General features: G+C 38.8%; 1 long non-coding RNA gene and 2 pseudogenes across 3 annotated transcripts in view; all 3 read right to left on the bottom strand.

The window, feature by feature from the left end:
• Nucleotides 1-18,709, bottom strand: part of LOC145484897 (uncharacterized) — a 37,299-nt gene that overhangs the window by 3,160 nt on the left and 15,430 nt on the right. The window lies entirely within an intron of this gene.
• Nucleotides 1,730-4,256, bottom strand: LOC145484872 (putative skeletal organic matrix protein 5; annotated as a pseudogene). The gene is made up of 2 exons (XR_014049087.1): nucleotides 4,163-4,256; nucleotides 1,730-3,961 (listed from the first exon to the last, which is right to left on the bottom strand). The product of XR_014049087.1 is annotated as a putative skeletal organic matrix protein 5 (transcript).
• On the bottom strand, nucleotides 10,548-13,764 carry LOC145484880 (putative skeletal organic matrix protein 5; annotated as a pseudogene). The gene is made up of 5 exons (XR_014049088.1): nucleotides 12,393-13,764; nucleotides 12,194-12,313; nucleotides 12,078-12,120; nucleotides 11,431-11,566; nucleotides 10,548-11,202 (listed from the first exon to the last, which is right to left on the bottom strand). The product of XR_014049088.1 is annotated as a putative skeletal organic matrix protein 5 (transcript).

Raw genomic sequence — 18,709 nt, 5'->3', positions numbered from 1 at the left:
AACCGTTCGGCGCTGGGAAAATATAAAGCCCTGGCCAAACGGAGTCGCAAGTAGACGCAAGTTCTCAACTTGCGTCTACTTGCGACTCCGTTTGGCCAGGCCTTGCGTGCACTTGCGCTGACTTGCGATGGCTTGCGCTCACTTTGGTCAAGATCAAATTTGCACGCAAGTCGACGCAAGTTTTTTACCGTTTGGCCACCTAACCCAAGTCGACGCAAGTTGAGTGACGTCCATTAACCCATTATCAGCCAATGAAATACGGGATATGTCTGCCTTAAAATGGGTTTTTTGCGACTTTTGTGTACTTGCGAGGAAACTTGCAACGCAAGTCTCTACGCAAGTTCAACTTGCGGCTACTTGCGACCGCTCGCGAGTCCGTTTGATCAGGGCTTAAGCCTTACGATTTTGCTTTTTCGCTCCAACGTATTTCGCTTTCTTGTAAACTTTTTTAACACTGTCTGTGACAGCAGGCACGCCTACTTCCTTATGTTTCCCCAAACCTTTCCAGTCTGTTGATGTTGGAGGAATTTCTGTACGTTAGCTTCAGCGCTGTGGAAAAGCTAAACGAAACGGTAATTTGTCTAACTTTTTTGTCGAACAAATCAGGACACTTTCCAAATGACGATAATTTCTCGATCAGATCTTTCTTCTTCTTCCGTTTGTTATTCAAATCGAAGTTCCTTGCGGTAGTAAAGCAACTGTTCATTGCCATAGAAAGTTATTCTTTTCTGGAGTAATTTGTCTCTCACTATCGCCTAAACAGCATGTAGAGACCTTTGCCAATAGAGTGTTTAAGCAAGCAACCGGAACGATGATCCTGCTGGTATACGTTGGATCAATAGTGATCTAATCGACTTACATATAAAATGAAGAATACAAAAGCAGAAACCGACACAACGTAGAATGATTTTTTGAAGGTGTACTATATTTCGGCTGGCCAAACCAGCCTTCTTCAGGTACAATGAGAATTTTACATTGGGACGTGTTTTATTGTACATATTTTCGTAATACCGGAATACGTAAAACTTATGGATAGTGTAAATTGAAGATAAGCGTACGGTAAAACAAAAGAACATAATAAAGAACATAATAAAGGGAAACAATTAATATGTTTCGTCACGGATGTTCAGACCATCAGGATCAATTGTTCTGCCTTTTTGAATGAAAAAAGCTTCCCTGGCCTTACAGAGCGTGGCCAGTTATTTAGACGATTTCACCTCCAAAACCACCAGAACACTAATGAAATTGACAGTGCTGGCTACAGTTTAAGCGTGGAATCGGATAGTCAGGCTAATCAGCGCAATCAAACTGAATTTTTCCCTCAACAACGACATTGAAGCAAAAAGCAGCTTCATCGGAACAAACGAAGAAAACAAAAGATAGTTCTTTGTTTATTTGCGTGCTTAGCGATAGCGTGTTTTCAGTTTGGACCTCACCCCGCGTCTCCGGGGTTGCATCTGAAGACAAGTATTTCTTTATCACGGGTTGGTGAGGAACTTCACCTCCCTGGGGTTCCCCGCCTCCATATGCCAGATCCTTAGTAGTGTTTAAACAAAGGTTTTCCCAAAATCTCCATGCCTTCTAACCTTCTTTTTAAATGTGCAAACCAGCAGCTGTATCGATCTTGTGGAAAACACGGTCAAGGTTACTAAATTTGCAAACTGAACTAAATAAACTGATTCTCACAAACAATCGTTCAATTACTCTGACAAGAATTACGAAACACCGAACTAAAGAATTTCGTTTTGTAAAACTACAAAAAAAAAAACAACAACAACAACAACAACTACATTTGAAAGTGCATGGTCTCACGGAATTTTTCGGATTATTGCTCGATTTAACAATTAGAAAATATTGAACACCAATGGAGCTATCTAACTGGTTGATTTTAGTCATTGGTTTCATAGATTAACTTGCTGTGTCAGTAAATTGCAAACAGACGCTCATGATACATACGGGTCAAGTTTTATTACAGGCTCTAAAGACAGTTGCACAAATTATGACCAGATATGTTTCCTCTGTTGACTCATCTTCAATATTGTTAACGAAAACCCCAGCTGTAAGCCATGCTGAGTTTCCTGGGCCAATACCTAAATCGTGCAAGAGCGCATTGCTTTCAAACCCGTTATCCCAGTAACTAAGTCAGTGACCCCCAAGTTTTCAAACAACTGTGACACAAGTAACTCGTCATCTTACCGCAGTCAAAATTGCAACAAAGAATCTCTGCAATAGAAGATTTTCGCGCCCAAGTCCTTAACCCGATTTGAGGGGTGTATAGAAGAAATGAATGCTTAATGAGTGTCTTAAATTTGATAAAGACGCGGCTAGATTTTGCAGCCGATTTTCTACAGAAAAATAATAATAAACTTAAGGATTATTCTACAAATGAGTAGATCTACCACAAACGTTTTTGAAGCTGTTCAAAAAAACTCGCAGCATGTGTTTTACCGCTCGTTTTTTTTATAAAACATTATTTGATTTCTTTATGAATTTATTTATTTGATAAATCTCGACAGCTATCTGTTTCTCAATAAACCTGCACTTTGGGTAAGGTCATTCTCATTCTGTATCTATACATGTGTTGTCTAGCTATAAGAAGTGAATGACGAAGATGAAGGTCTGATGAATAATACACAAAACCAAAGCAGAGAGGTGGAGAAAGGGCAACCTGTTGAGACTTAAAAACAGCGAGGCAAAGATTTTCCCAAATTAAAAGCTTGCATGCGATCCCAGAACCAGATTAAATGAATAATGTTCCCTGTAATTTCTCCCACTTACTTTGTAGAGGACGTCGTTTTTAGGTGAATCTAATCTGAAAAACTCAGCCTTTTATCCTCGTGTATAAAAACGCAACTAGAATATCTAGTTCTTTGCAAGTTCTGAGATCATGGTATCGCGATCCGATCTTAGGCCCTGTTACTCTCTGAATTAGACCTTTTATCAAATGTAGAACATAACGAGACAGCAGTATCACCTTCATCCATGGAATCTGTCTAGGAAAGTATCACATTAGCGGCCTGTTTCAAGATCTGACGAGGTCTAGTTGTAAATTAAAAGGGGAGCAAAGCTTCTCTATGTAAACTGGAATGTTAGGGACATCGAATTCTATTTGATTCCATACTGACTCTGAGCTGTGATTAGTTTGGCAAATGTCGCAACTACTTGTAAATCAACTGGTTAGGATCCTCAGAAAAATTCCTTGCGGTGTGGTAAATTTGCCTGCCAAAAGAAGAATCCCTGCGTTTTAACCGTGGTACTTGAGAACAATCATGCTCGAAACATTGCGCCTTAATTAAGACACCACTGAGTCACTTTGTCCCATCACCACTTTTATTCATTTTACAGCTTTACTACATGCTTTCCAGATTTTTTAATGTTAGTGACAATTCGTTGTTGTGTAATTTGCTTTTAATTAGAAACACGAAATACAAAGTTACGAACGTCATTGAACAAAGAGGTACCCCATGGCTTTGATGTGTTTGTCCCCATTATCTCCATGAAACTTAGCTTCGTTTCCACAAGTGTTGGAGTTATCATGGTGCCCTCCTGTGCCAAAGCCAACTCTGGAATCACAGCTACCGCAGTGATTTTCATTGTTGCCAAGGATACCGATTCTTGCTCTGGAATGTGGGTAGTCACTTCCAACTGCATTGAATCCTTCCTTGTTACAGTTGGACTGCAAGGAAGCCTGCGAGCCTACCAGCGACTTCCATGTGTTACGACCCAGTGAGGTGGCACGGTATTGTCCATCAGCTATCAGTCAGTACAGAGAGTTAGCATGCTTGTTGATGACAATGAACCTGATCTGATGACCGATTCTCATGCCGAGGCAGATTTTTGAGAAACGTGTGTTCCAGTAGGTCGGTAGCTTGGTCTCGTGATGGTCAAGCCCAGTCTTTCCTCCTGGAAGGTTGAAATCGGCCTTGTTACTCCAGAGTTTGGAATCGTAATGAAAGGTTGGCTGAAAAACGAAGCAGAAAGGATAGTTTGTGTAAGAATAAGTTAAATACAGAATGCATGGTAATTTTTAAGTCTTTCAGAATTTTTCAGACCACAGCGGCAGTTTTGGGATTTGGCTTGAGTGGTAAATGTTAGATGTTATTAGTGTTCACGCGCATTTAAGTAAATTACTACTGGTTAATCTAATCTGGAGACATGGTACCTTAGTTCCATCAATTTTCATGACCAGCGTCCATCCACCACCACCACATGCACCAAGACCAGAGCTTGTCATGTGACAATACACAGGAAGCTTCCCATAGTCCATTTGAAGTAAGTACGCTTTGTTTCCCCTGATGAAAGACATTTTACTTTATATATATATATATATATATATATATATATATATATATATATATATATATATTTTTTTTTTTTTTTTTTTTTTTTTTTTTTACTATAACCAGAAATTTCGTACCAAGCAGGAACAATCACTTAGAAAACTATCACTACAATGTAGTAATGTGAACCTAACCTTAATGCTTGGTTAAGATATTTGTTGTGATGGCGGAAAAAAAAATGTAAACTTGTTTAAAGAATTTTTCCTCTCAATAGTTTCGAGCTAGAGTAAGATTTTCTCTCTAAAATATTCGCTTCCGTTTCCCTCTTTTACAAAGAGATAAAATTGGGGTTAATAATTTCAAATTACCTCCAAACAGCATTTAGCAGTGGACATTGTAACTGAAAAAAGGCAACGCTGCGAAACTCTTTCTCTTTTTCTTCTCGGTTTTTTGATGGTTAAAATTATTGAAACGACTTAGTTCAACTTACTTGTGATTCTTGTAAAATTGCTTACAAAAAGCAAATGAATGGCCTGCACAAGAAAACGAAAAACAGGATTAAAGACAAAATTAACAAGTCAGGAATAGAATAACATAAACGAGGCTTTACCTGCGGACTTTCCACGAGAAGTCTTGTTTGTTATTGTCTCCATTAGCTGCTCGAACTTTTTCTCTAGCGTTGCTACCAGGTTCGCTTCAAGGGACTTAATGGCTTCCTGAGAGGGCGAATCTTGAACCACGTTGCAGATGATAGTCTTATCATCCAGTTTAGCGGGAATCTCCTTTGACACGGTTGAAGTGTTCCCGCCATCAACAGCCATGCTTACAATCGCTGAGAGGATGGTCAACAGAACGAGGCGAACCACAATGGGGCGCATTTTGTCGAGTAATGACTCAATTCACAAGCTTCAGAGTGCTTTCGAGCTATCAGAATAGCTTTAGTTGTGATGAATAGCTGTGCTTCTCGAATGTTTATACAAGTTTACTATTTACAATACAGCCGTTGTGAGCCGAACATGAAATTTTCTCCTACCAGATACTTCTGCCAATCACACTCTCCCATTTTTCTGTTTATTCTACTTTTCACTGTTGTTGCAAATTGATCAACAAGCCTATGCTGTGTTTATTTTTACAAAACGATAGTGGACAAAAATTCACTTGATCGAAACTTTTTTAAATTGAATATTTCGATAAGCGATACGGTATTTATCTTATTCAGGAATCAGTTCAATGTGCAAATTCTTTCAGTTTGCTTAAACAACATTTAGGTACAGTTACACATTTCAATGCAAATATACGCTATTAATATTAGAACATGAATTAACTTTTACTCAGTATAAACATCAAATTATCGCCATGCAGCAAACATGGAGACGGCACGTAAGGATATTTTAGAGATACGTTGTCGCTGTAGCGAACTGACACTGCCTCCATCCAAGGAAATAATCTTTTCTGACGCTACTTTGCGTTGATCGCGACGAACGGCCAAGCACCGAAAAATTCTTCGTCTTCGACCATACAACCACCTGATAATAAAAAGGAACGAACTCTCCACGGTTACTGTCCCTACTCGCCGTTTTAATATAATTTCAAGCTTTTCAGTTAAGTTTAAAATCAATTTTGATGGCTTAAAATAATGACCTCCAACCTTAAAAAACTTAGTACTATTCAACCAGGATTTGTGCGCTTTCACTTGGAAACATCTTCATCTTACAATTTTCTGCGACTGCCAGTGTAACGATAGTTTTTTAGATCTCTTATGTGGGTCATTTTGTCATGAAGTACTACAATATAGCATTAGATAAGGCATGAATAAGATATGTATGGAATAGTGACTGATTATATTTTTTCAATCGATCGATCGCGCACGCGAATAGAACCGATCTAACCATCATCATTTCCAAGATGATATAAGTTATTGGGCACTGGTTATTCCGCTGATTTTTTAGCAAAGACGTACACCCGATAATTTTACAATGTTTTTCTGAGCTTAAGCAACACAGACTTGAAGACTGTAAAGCTGGACAAGATTGGCAATGTTACTTATCATGAACAGGGAACAAAATCAACTTCAAGATAGCACTGAAAAATTAAAATATTAGATCTAACTTAGGCTGGTACTTTTACTAGAGACGTGTATTTATTTTTATTCAGTTTTGTCTGCGGAGTTTATTTAGAACAGGCCTAATATCTGACTTCTGGCTCCTCCACCTCAAGGTTATGTTGAACTTCCCGTGTCCTGTGTCAACATTAACAAGAAAATTTTCTACCTTTTGTGTATTCCATGCGAGAAACGAAAGAGATTTCCTTTAGTTAGCGATCCACTGAAAATATATATTTTTAGCCTCCATTCTGCTTGAAGTACAATCTGTATCTAAATAGATCAACCACATTTGTGCTTTGCACCTTTTTCCCGATCATTCACCATTTCATTCAAGCTGTCAGAACTCAAGATTGTTCAGTTTTGAATTTTAATGAAGTTATACGGCTATTCAAATAAGTTGTTGATCAAGTTGATTGCGCCCGCTTTAAGCCAGACTGTCGATTGTTTTCCTTCTAATTGTGAAACGTTGTGAGAAAATCATTTAGTACCGCATGTTACGAAGTATTTGGAGTCAGCTGATGACGGTTGACAGATTTGACTTGAGACTAAAGTCGCTTATAAATCAGTCCTGAGGAACTGAACACAGAGACTTTTCTACCAAGCGAAAAATACCGAGTACATGTTAAATGTTAAGGGGGGTTCCTAGCTTCTTTGCCTGAGAGTGTCTTAATTCTATCCAGACTGTTGTTAGATTTCCGTTTACGATTAGGCGTTTCCTTACGATCAACGTCCAGTAAAAATTGAGTTGACTAAACAAAATTACTGGCTTGATTAATAAAAACCACCATGAAAATCTTACAAGGGTATTTATAGCTAGTCGGTTCGGGCTCTTACCTTTTATGTCTTGTCGTTACCTTCTCATTTTCAAGACTCGGTTTCCACACAAATTTGATTGAGTCACCAGGCTCATAACTTCGAAACCTTTTCGACTTTTTCGGTCTGCATAATGCTGACAGTCATGTGGTTCTATACGTGTCACGGACATGTTTACCTAGCTTTGTTACATTGGGACTTTGAAAAGTGATTGCGTGATTTTGCATTTGCTATAACATCAAAAAGGATTCTGAGAACTGTAGGGCTATTCTTAATATCGCAAATTATTATATGGCTAGCTCCGTGTGCGGGCAAGATGAATCAAATCCTGCGCTGTGATTGGCTACCCGAGCGGGCAAGATGGAGCTATCTCGCCCGCTCGGGACTACCCGGCGTGTCCCGCAAGAAACATTTCCCCGAAAGTCAAATAATAAATCCTTTTTTGACCAAGCTTGTTCGGTCAAGATGGCTGGATATTGGCTTTGTTCTTTTTTTTGCGAGTTTATGGACCTCGACTCCGTCTCGGTCCATAAACACGCAAAAAAAGAACTTGGCCAATATCCAGCCATCTTGACCGCACACTTGGTCAATAACCCATACATATGGTGTATCTCTAATCTAATCAAGTTTTAAAGGAGGTGGCAACATGCTATGACATACTGATGAACCAAGCCGGATTAAGAAAAACTAGCCGAAAACAGTAATATATGCGAAGGCGAAAGAGCACCTGCGAGAAAAGGTTCTTGCAATTGCGGATTAAATTTTGACAGACTTCGATGGCTCAAGGGGCGCAAAAGACAGGTTAACGTTTTTCAGTATACCTCTGCAGCTGTATCGATCTTATGGTAAACACGGTCAAGGTTACTAAATTTGCAAATTGAATTAAATAAACCGTCATCCAGTCAAACAATCGTTCCACTCTGACAAGAATAACTAAACACCGAGCTAATGATTTCAGTAACTTGGCAAAAAAAAAAAAAAAACATTTGAAAGTGGTGTCACGGAATCTTTCGGGCTATTTTTCGATTTAACACTGGGGAAATATTGAACCACCAGTGGAGCAATCTGATTGGTTGATTTTAGTCATTGGTCCGCTAGATACATATGCCACGATACCTATGCCAATAAAACTGAGCTTACTTTTATCTACTATAACTGATAAATAAAAATATATCTTATAAAAACTCTTGCTTGGTCTATAATATTTTCACATTACAAAATATCAGATAGTTAGCTGCCAAGCAAGGTGCCAGCTACAATTCCTTTTATTATTATTCCAAGTGTATCCAAGGAAAAGCAACATCCACAATTTTTAAGGAGCAGGAGGAGGAGAAAAAGCGGAGTACCAACAGAGGGTGCTAGACGTTGAAATGGGATCTTTCACTCCCCTAATTTTTTGAACCAACGGTGGAATGGGAGCTGATTGTAATTGTTTTCTCAAACGACTAGCCGAGAAGCTCTCAGAAAAAGAATGAGGAACCTTATCACATTACTATTACTTGGATTAGAACATTGCTTTCCTTTGAGATTTTAAGGTCGGTACACAAGTGTGAGGGGCTGCAGGACACCTTTTCAAAAAATTTTACAAGGGGACTTCATTGATGACTGCCGCTTAAACGCCAGCCAAGGATGTGTGCGCTAATTTTAGAAAGTGAATAACGGCGTGAACTTGTGAATTAGTGTTTTAGGATCTTTTTAATATTTTTATTTTCATCAAAACTCTAGTATATGAATAGTGCTTTTTCTCTTATTATTTACTGATTATTATTATTATTATTATTATTATTATTATTATTATTATTGTTATTATTATCATCATCATGTTATGATGATAATGGAAGTCTGCCGTTTAAAGGCTGACCGGGCGTGTGTCCACTGATTTTAGGAAGTCGAAGATGAGCTGGTGAATTTAGTATGTTAGGATCTCATGATATTTCTATTTTTGTCAAAATTTTAGTCTACGATAGTGGAATGTGTGAGGATTTGTAAATAGGTTTTCTTATTATTATTATCATCATCATCATCATTATCATCATCATTATTATTATTATTATTATTATTATTATTTTGTTTCTTTATTTATCTGGGTTTGTTTTTATTTTCATAATTCATCACAATTGAGCCAATTCTTCGTGCGCATCATATCCTTCCCAGACCACGTCCAGCTAAGTAGCGAAATGAACAATATTGCTAGAGGTCAGAGATAATTGTTTGCGGAATTAGAGATCTCGGACATTCGCTGACCCCGAATTGTATTTTAATATATCATTTTCTCTCCCATTTTATCAGTCATTAAAAAATTGAAATTGTTGCACCGTGCACCGAATTCATCTCTTTTGAGCTCTTGCCTAGTTCTGCAAGCTTCCAAATGCCTGCTCAGTTAAGGGTCAAGTTTTATTTACAGACCGTCTTGTACAAATTATGACCAGATATGCTTCCTCTTTCTACTCATCTTCAGTATTGTTAAAGAAAACCCAGCTGTAAACCATACCGAGTTTCTTGCGCCAATACCTAGCTCATAGTATAACGAATTGTTTTCAAACGCGTTATCCCAGAAACGAAGTCGGCGACCGCTATACAATTGTGACACAAGTAACTCGCCATCTTACCACAGTCAAAATTGAAACAAAAAAATCTATGCAATAGAAGATCTTTTCCGCGAACATGCTTAAATCTGGTCGAAGGGTTGCTTTAATTAAGACGAGTTGATTTCTTGCTGAGTAGATTTATTCGATAGCTCTCAACAGCTATCTGTTTTTCATTCAGCTGCAGTTCAGGTAAGGTCATTCTTAGTCCAGAACAAGGAAATAATGCTCTCAGTGATTCTTCTTACTTATTTTGTTGAGGTCGTGTTTTGTAGCGATTCGAATTTGAAGGTAATTAACTCATAGATTATGATCCTTTTATTATCCCTGTGTATATGAAAGGTATCTAGAAGATGCACTGATATTTGCAAGTTGCGAGAAGATGGTATCTCACTCCCAGGTCCTGTCACCCTCTGGATTAGAATTTTTATCCAATGTATAGCATAACGAGACAGCTTTATCCCTGAAATGAGTCTGTGTTTCAAGATCTGGCAAGGTCTAGATGAAGATTAAAAGAGGAGCGAAGCTTCTCTATATAAACTGGAATGTTAGGGACCTCGAATTCTGTTTGATCCCACACTGACTCTGAGCTGTGATTAGTTTGTTGTATGTCGTAATTACTTGTAAATGAACGGGTTGTTACGATCCTCAGAGAAATTGCTCGAAGTAAATTGGCCTGCCAAAAGGATAATCCCTGTATTTTAGCCGTGTTACTTGAAGACAATTACGCTCAGAAAATCACGCCATAATTAAAACACCACGTAAGCCACTTTGTCCCATCACCACTTTTATTCATTTCACAACTGCACTAAATGCTATCCAGATTTGTGTTTTGTCAGTGACAATTCGTTATTTTGTAATTCCCATTACATACAGCAAAAAAAATATAAAGTTGCGAATGTCACTGAACCAAGATGTACCCCATGGCTTTGATGTGCTTGTGGCCGTTATCTGGAGAGTACGTTGTTTCGTTCCCACAAGTGTTGGAGTCATCGTGGTGGCCTCTTGTGCCAAAGCGAACTCTGGAATCACAGTTACTGCATTCATTTTCGTTGTTGCCAAGAATACCGATTCTTGCTCTGGAATGTGGATAATCTTTACAAACTGCGTTAAATCCTTCCTTGTTACAGTTGGATTGCAAGGAAGCCTGTGAGCGAACCAGTGACTTCCATGTGTTACGACCTAGTGAGGTGGCGTGGTATTTCCCGTCGGCGATCAGTGAGTACAGAGGGCTGGTGCTCTTGTTGATGACAATAAACTTTATCTGCTGGCCAATCCTCATGCCGAAGCAGATTTTAGAGAAGCGAGTGTTTCAGTAGGTCGGCAACTTGGTCTCATGAAGGTCAAGCCCAGTCTTCCCCCCTGGAAGGTTGAAGCTGTCCTTATTGCTCCATAGCTTGGAATCGTAATGAAAGGTTGGCTAAAGAAGAAAGAAAACAAACGTTGAAATGAGAATATGTCTAATACAGATAGCACTTTTCCAGTCATTATATTTAGACCATAGTCTTTTTGTGATTATTTTGGAGCAGCAAATGGTTTCAAAATGGATCTACAACAGGAGTTAAATCAAATTGTATTTGCTCTCACACGCATTTATATTAAACACTACTAATTAACGTAATTCAGCTCAAGCTATAACGTGTGATACCTTAGTGCCGTTGATTTTCATGACCAGCGTCCATCCACCACCTCCACATGCACCAAGGCCAGAATTCGTCATGTGAAAATACACAGGGACTTTCCCAGAGTCCATTTCAAGAAAGTAAGCTTTGTTTCCATAGGATCTGGTGAAAAAAGAGAACGTATATGAATCAGACTTATCAATCACAGTTGGCTGAAAAAATCACTGAGAAAAAATCTAATTGTAAAGCAAAATAGCTTGCTCATGTATCTGTTTTCATATGAAATTTAAACTTATTGTTGTGTTGGTGAGTATATCATAGTAACCATATTTATATAAAAAAATGAATATGTCGTTTTCTTCGTATAAATCTCAAACTGCTGTGGTAATGTTTTTAACACAAACATTAGGGAAAGTAATAAACGATGTTTCGACATGGACGGGATGTCATTGTCCAATGAATTTGTCAGTGTAATAGTTGGAGAGAATGGTAAGCGTTTGATTTACCTCCCTTCAATTTCTGTTGTTCCGAGTTTCAGCTAGGGTTAAGTATATTGTCAAGGCAAATACGTTATCACTGTGTAGCCTCTGTGTAGCCTCTGACCCTTTTTTCTTGCCAGTAATTTCATCTAACGATCGATCGTTTAATTAGTTGAAAATGTGAAATAACTCACCAGTGTTTCCTGTAAATTTCCTTGCAAGAGATAAAGGACTGACCTGCCCAAGGAAAAGGATACCAGAATAAGAAAATGTCATGAAAAAAGTTATTATCAGGAATTATGTTGCATACCATGAAATGCAGTCTCGTTCAGTGCCGCTGTGAGCTGGTCAAACTTTTTCTCTAGTGTTGCCACCAGGGTCGCTTCAAGAGATTTTATGGCTTCCTGAGAGTGCAAATCTTGAACCACGTTGCAGATAACTGTCCTGTCGTCCAGTTTAGCGGGAATCGTCTTCGAAGCAGTTGAAGAGTTCTCGCCCGGCATTGGCAGCGATGCTGACAGCAGCGACCAAGGCGGACAGTAGTAAAGGCCATAGCACAATGGAACGCATTTTGTCGACTAAGGGACCGTTCATTTTTTATAAGGTAGGGGGGGGGCTGGTGGGATTTGGGGGGGGGGCATGCGAAAAAAAATGGCTTTCGAGGGGGGGCCATCCCAAAAAAATAAGGGAAAAAGGGGGGGTCGCGTGAAATATTTTAGTAAAACTTTAAAATGGCATAATGTTTGAATATCAAAAAAATTGCTATAGAATAAACATAGAAGGCAGGATACAAATTTATTACAAACTTTCCTTCTGCTTTAAAAAAACGTTTAGCGACAAAAAGCATTTGTAGCTACTGAAAAGAAGTATTTAAGAGCAGCTTCGCCTAAATATCAACTAGACTTGGAAATAGCGAAAAAATCGAATTTCTTCAAACTCGCCCAGAATGAAGCCCTACGGGCACTAGTTACAAAAATATCGTTTTAAGTTCGATAAATCAAAAATTATTTTTTTCCGCAATTTTTTCGTTTCGATGCCCCAAATCGGCCAAAATCCATCGAAAATGAGCGGCATATTCAGAGGCTCGTAAACTCAAAAGTAAAAATCTTCATTACAAACTGATTGCACGTCGTATTTGTACTTCCTTTTTTGTCTATTTAGAGCTAAATAGATCGTGATTTGATTAGAACTTAAATATTTGACGAATTTTCTAAATTAACGACCCAAGACAGCTTTACAAGAGGTCTACATTTAGCCTATTTTCAAATGCTAAAAAGGCGTTCTGGTACACGGCTTTTCCCAAAACGACTAGTTTGGTGTGAAAGAGCATTCTTTCTTCTTCAAATTAGTGAAATAAAATTTTTGGGTAAATAAAATCGCGAGCGCTGAGATAGCGAACTAAATGCAGCACTTCTTCCTGAAAACGTGACCTTTGACCCGAGCGTAACGAAACCGATTACTGCAAGAAAACCCGGAAGAAAAGCAAACGCTTCGTTACTTTGAAACAATTTCTAGTGATATCTCTCCGAAACCATGATTGCAAGAAACTATTTCCAGATATGAAATCTTACAGGGTCAAAAAAGGAGCTAAAGGGCGCATTTTGACACAATAACTTTGTTTGCTGAGAATTGAAGTCAATGACCGTTAACGAATTCCAGTGAAATTTGCAAACTTGAAGTATGTTAGCCGATACTTACCTGAATATTTATATTAATAGAAGAGTCGTCTTCTTGGATTAACCTTCAAAAGAAGCAAGATCCAGATTTGAAAACCTCTAAAAGAAGAAATGTTTAATGTTCCGTGACCTGCCCGCTGCTATAAATTAGCTTAAATTCCATGCACATGCCGACCGCATGTTTGTCGTAAAACCAACTGAACTCCACTGACATGGGTAACCATGGGTAACCCCAAAATAAACAATCCCCAAAAATGTAAAGTGAAATTGGCTGTCTTCATGAACAGTTAGAAGCTAGAGTCAAGTTCCATTACCTTTTAAAAGTGCTTGATTCTACTTTGTTCACTCAGTAGTTACTGTCACGTTCGAATACTGCGTAGTATCGGTCACGCCAAAACACTGCAGACCGTGCAGACTGAGTAAGTTTCCCATACAAAGTCTTGTACGCGTTTGTCTATTGAATCAAAAGTCAATTCTGCGCTTGTGCAGCCTGTGGATAAATGACAGACTTTCAGATATATTCAACACTATTTTGTAACTAGACCCAAAAAAGGAGTCACAATGAAAAGCCCAAACAGGTGTCTGCAGTAACACAGCGGTCAAACGTCTGCGCATGTGCGAGCAATGGAGCAACTAAAAGGTGGCCAAAATATTTTCATGACACTGTTCTTTTCATGGGTCATCGGTATCCTATAAATGACATTTTCCTCGTTATTTATATATTTGTTTATGTTTTAGCCGGTACAACGAGAGCTAACAGAAATGACTTGAGAGTTAAAAATTGTTCTACCTTCTGCTTGTTGCAGGTCTTTCTTTTCCGTGGTATGTATTTTCCGTGCTCCTTGAATTTTTTGTCCGCCTCGACTTTGCATTTAGTGCACCAGTTTTTTCCAGGTTTGTAGTTTAGAAAAGCTTTTCCCACCTGGTCAAAGACCAGGTACAGTCGATTTGGGATCGGTATTTTGGCCAGCTATGCCCCCATGACGATGGACATGAACATCGTTTGCCGTTTCGATTCATCTCGTTCCTGTGCTTCAGACAAATCAAGGATCCGGATGGAATCCCTCAGTCCTTGCCAAAATTTTTCCAGCTCGTCTGAGCGAAGCCGAATCACTGCAATTGTCTTTTTCTTCTCCCATTTTTCCTTCTTTTACACATCGTTTGTCGTCCGTTTCCGGCGTCACGCATCGTGTGATTAATAAAAACAAATAAAAATATACTACGCCGTCGGCTCGTAGCATGACACGGGTTTTAAGACTTATAAACTTTTTTGGTAAAGCTCAAAACAAAATGGTAAATCAACAGAATACCGGTAACTTAATAAACTTTGTGTCTGAAAAGTCTTAAGTTTTCCTTTTACCTGCTTTCTTTTCCTTTTACAGATTTCTATGAACTTTTCAATTTTTTTTCGTAAATTTTGCGTGACACCGGTTGTTTCCCATGTTTTCCTTTAAATTTTTGCGCGGGAAATTGGCGCGCGGCTGCCAAAAAATGTACCAATTTGCGCATGCCCGACGTTTGAACGCGGTGTTGTCTGCAGTCTGCACGGTCTGCACTGTTTTGGCGTGACCGATTCGCAGCATTCGAACGTGAGAGTAGTGGACAAAGTCGACGCAAACAAATAAATTCAAGCACTTTTTAAAGGTAATGGAACTTGACTCTAGCTTCTAACTGTTCATGAAGACAGCCAATTTCACTTTACATTTTTGGGGATTGTTTATTTTGGGGTTGCCCATGGAAACTGTCAGTGGAGTTCAGTTGGTTTTACGACAAACATGCGGTCGGCATGTGCATGGAATTTAAGCTAATTTATAGCAGCGGGCAGGTCACGGAACATTAAACATTTCTTCTTTTAGAGGTTTTCAAATCTGGATCTTGCTTCTTTTGAAGGTTAATCCAAGAAGACGACTCTTCTATTAATATAAATATTCAGGTAAGTATCGGCTAACATACTTCAAGTTTGCAAATTTCACTGGAATTCGTTAACGGTCATTGACTTCAATTCTCAGCAAACAAAGTTATTGTGTCAAAATGCGCCCTTTAGCTCCTTTTTTGACCCTGTAAGATTTCATATCTGGAAATAGTTTCTTGCAATCATGGTTTCGGAGAGATATCACTAGAAATTGTTTCAAAGTAACGAAGCGTTTGCTTTTCTTCCGGGTTTTCTTGCAATAATCGGTTTCGTTAAACTCGGGTCAAAGGTCACGTTTTCAGGAAGAAGTGCTGCATTTAGTTCGCTATCTCAGCGCTCGCGATTTTATTTACCCAAAAATTTTATTTCACTAATTTGAAGAAGAAAGAATGCTCTTTCACACCAAACTAGTCGTTTTGGGAAAAGCCGTGTACCAGAACGCCTTTTTAGCATTTGAAAATAGGCTAAATGTAGACCTCTTGTAAAGCTGTCTTGGGTCGTTAATTTAGAAAATTCGTCAAATATTTAAGTTCTAATCAAATCACGATCTATTTAGCTCTAAATAGACAAAAAAGGAAGTACAAATACGACGTGCAATCAGTTTGTAATGAAGATTTTTACTTTTGAGTTTACGAGCCTCTGAATATGCCGCTCATTTTCGATGGATTTTGGCCGATTTGGGGCATCGAAACGAAAAAATTGCGGAAAAAAATAATTTTTGATTTATCGAACTTAAAACGATATTTTTGTAACTAGTGCCCGTAGGGCTTCATTCTGGGCGAGTTTGAAGAAATTCGATTTTTTCGCTATTTCCAAGTCTAGTTGATATTTAGGCGAAGCTGCTCTTAACACTGTTATTTTCGAATGCAACTTTCACTGGCACTCATCTTCATCTCCGCTGTCGTCGAGTTCTTCGTCGCCGCTTGTGCTGCTATGGGAGTCTCTTTCACCAATGCTGCAAGAAGCAGCAATGCTTTCCGTCAGAGTGTACTCTTCAGGGTCCATGAAGGTGTAAACATAATCTCTGACTTCCCGCTCAAGGTTGGTGGTGATTCTGCTTCTTGCAGCATTGGTGAAATAATTCCCTTCCAAGAGCTGTGCGATGTATGGCCCATCTCTTCTAAATATCGACGTGGCAACATCCTCAACTTTAAGACACTCTACCGGAACGGCCGTTCTAGGAGGGTACACAAGGCATTGTGGAAGATCATTTCCTAGCGGGTTTCCAACACAGATTCCATAAACTTGTTGGACGTTGTTTTCAGTCCGCTTCCTCTTTCTTTCATTTGACTTTCTGCGGTTTTCTTTTTTCCTTCTCCTTTTGTTGATGCGCTGTTTGAGTATGCCTTTGAATATGCTGTTATAATTGCTCTTCTTATTTTCTAGTGCTTCCTTGTCCTGCGTGACCTTCGTCAACTTAGCTTCTGTACATTTGATCTGTTTTACATTAAAACTGTGGGCAAATTCTTCGCCCTGCTTTAAAGCAAGCCCATTGGACTGAAAGAGTGTGGAATCGTGTTCCTTTACATCTTTCAATATGACATTCAACTTTTCCACCATTGCTCTGTGCTCTTTGATGGAGAAGTTCAGTTTTCTTCCATCACTGGGCTTCAACTGGTACCCTTGCATGGAAAACTCACTCGCCCTTTCTGAACAGCCGTCCGCACCTAGAAAAATTGCTTCTTTTGCTTGTAAGATGTCAAACTGCCTGGATCGTTCAGCTGTAAACCTTTTCTTAAACGACTCGTCGCTTTCGCCATTATTGCGCATTTTGGAATGAGCCTCTTTCATGATGCTCATGTAGTAATGCGCTCTTTCCCCGATTGGATTAACAATATAAAGAAGAACGAGCATGGAAGTGGCAGGCTGGTTTTATCTGACCCAGAGAGCGTTGCTCTATTTGCAGAGTTGCAAGTTTATTGTCAAATCGAAGTTTGTGGTGGATTATCTTCAGCATCTTGAAGTGCTGGAATTTAAAAGGAAAAAGAGAGCAGAAGAAAAGGCAAAGTTAAGTAGGGAGGAGGATTATCCTTGGACTGAGTTGTGCGAAGATGTAACCAAGCTTAAAAAGCTACGTGTTCCAGAACTAAACAAGAAGATCTGTTAGATCTTATAACCGCGCTTTTAAAATTTAACTGTTTTCTTAGTACTACAGTCGCAACGCAGTGCATATTCCAAAGCAAACTTTGATGATTCATTGATTACTGTAGACATCACAGCACTTGATCAACACAAACTCTATTATCGCACCGTCAGTCGTAGCCGTTGTGACATCTCCGATGACGTAATAGTCTTAATCTGGAAGTTTCTTCGGGATATGTATGGGCATGAAGATACGAACACTATTACAAACCGCTTTCTTTCTTTAAAGTCGCGATTAAATTTAATTGTTTTTTCCCCTTGAGTTAAGGGTTAGCAAAGAAGTCACACGAGTCACATAATTCAAGAATTGCGTTATCTACGGCTATCTTTAGTACGGTGGTTATTTCCCTATCAATGACGTAATCTTTGCACGTTCTGACACGTTCTTCGCTTGGCTTGCAAATACTTAATTTTCTTTCCGATCTATGAACTCGCTACGATGAAACAGTCAAAGGATTTACTTCATTTGCCTAAAACCGCAAGAAATACTCGCAAAATTACAAATAAATTAATCACCGTCGCTTCTGCCGAAATAAACTTGCAAAGTAAACACGATCTTATTTGTCACGTAGCGAAAGTGAAAGCTGCAACGTCAGCGCATTCCATGGCTGACGTAATACCTTTTTTCAGCGTATTTATTATTCCCTTTAAATCCAACGCTTTGATAAAGCGAAAAGAAAATATATTTTACCCACAAAAAAGAAAACAATATCCGTAAAATTGTCCGTGTATTTATGTTTTAACAGCTTCTGGCGGAAAAACATCACACGTTGCGTGACTCAAAGTTTGGCCGAGCGGAGGTCTGCGTCTGGTCACCGACAAAAAAAAAAATAACAAGAAGATCTGTTAGATCTTATAACCGCGCTTTTAAAATTTAACTGTTTTCTTAGTACTACAGTCGCAACGCAGTGCATATTCCAAAGCAATCTTTGATGATTCATTGATTACTGTAGACATCACAGCACTTGATCAACACAAACTCTATTATCGCACCGTCAGTCGTAGCCGTTGTGACATCTCCGATGACGTAATAGTCTTAATCTGGAAGTTTCTTCGGGATATGTATGGGCATGAAGATACGAACACTATTACAAAC

Source organism: Orbicella franksi, chromosome 4, assembly GCF_964199315.1.
Source record: "Orbicella franksi chromosome 4, jaOrbFran1.1, whole genome shotgun sequence".
NCBI lineage: Eukaryota > Metazoa > Cnidaria > Anthozoa > Scleractinia > Merulinidae > Orbicella > Orbicella franksi.
Note: the sequence above shows the minus strand (reverse complement) of the source record. Positions and strands in the feature narration are given on the sequence as shown.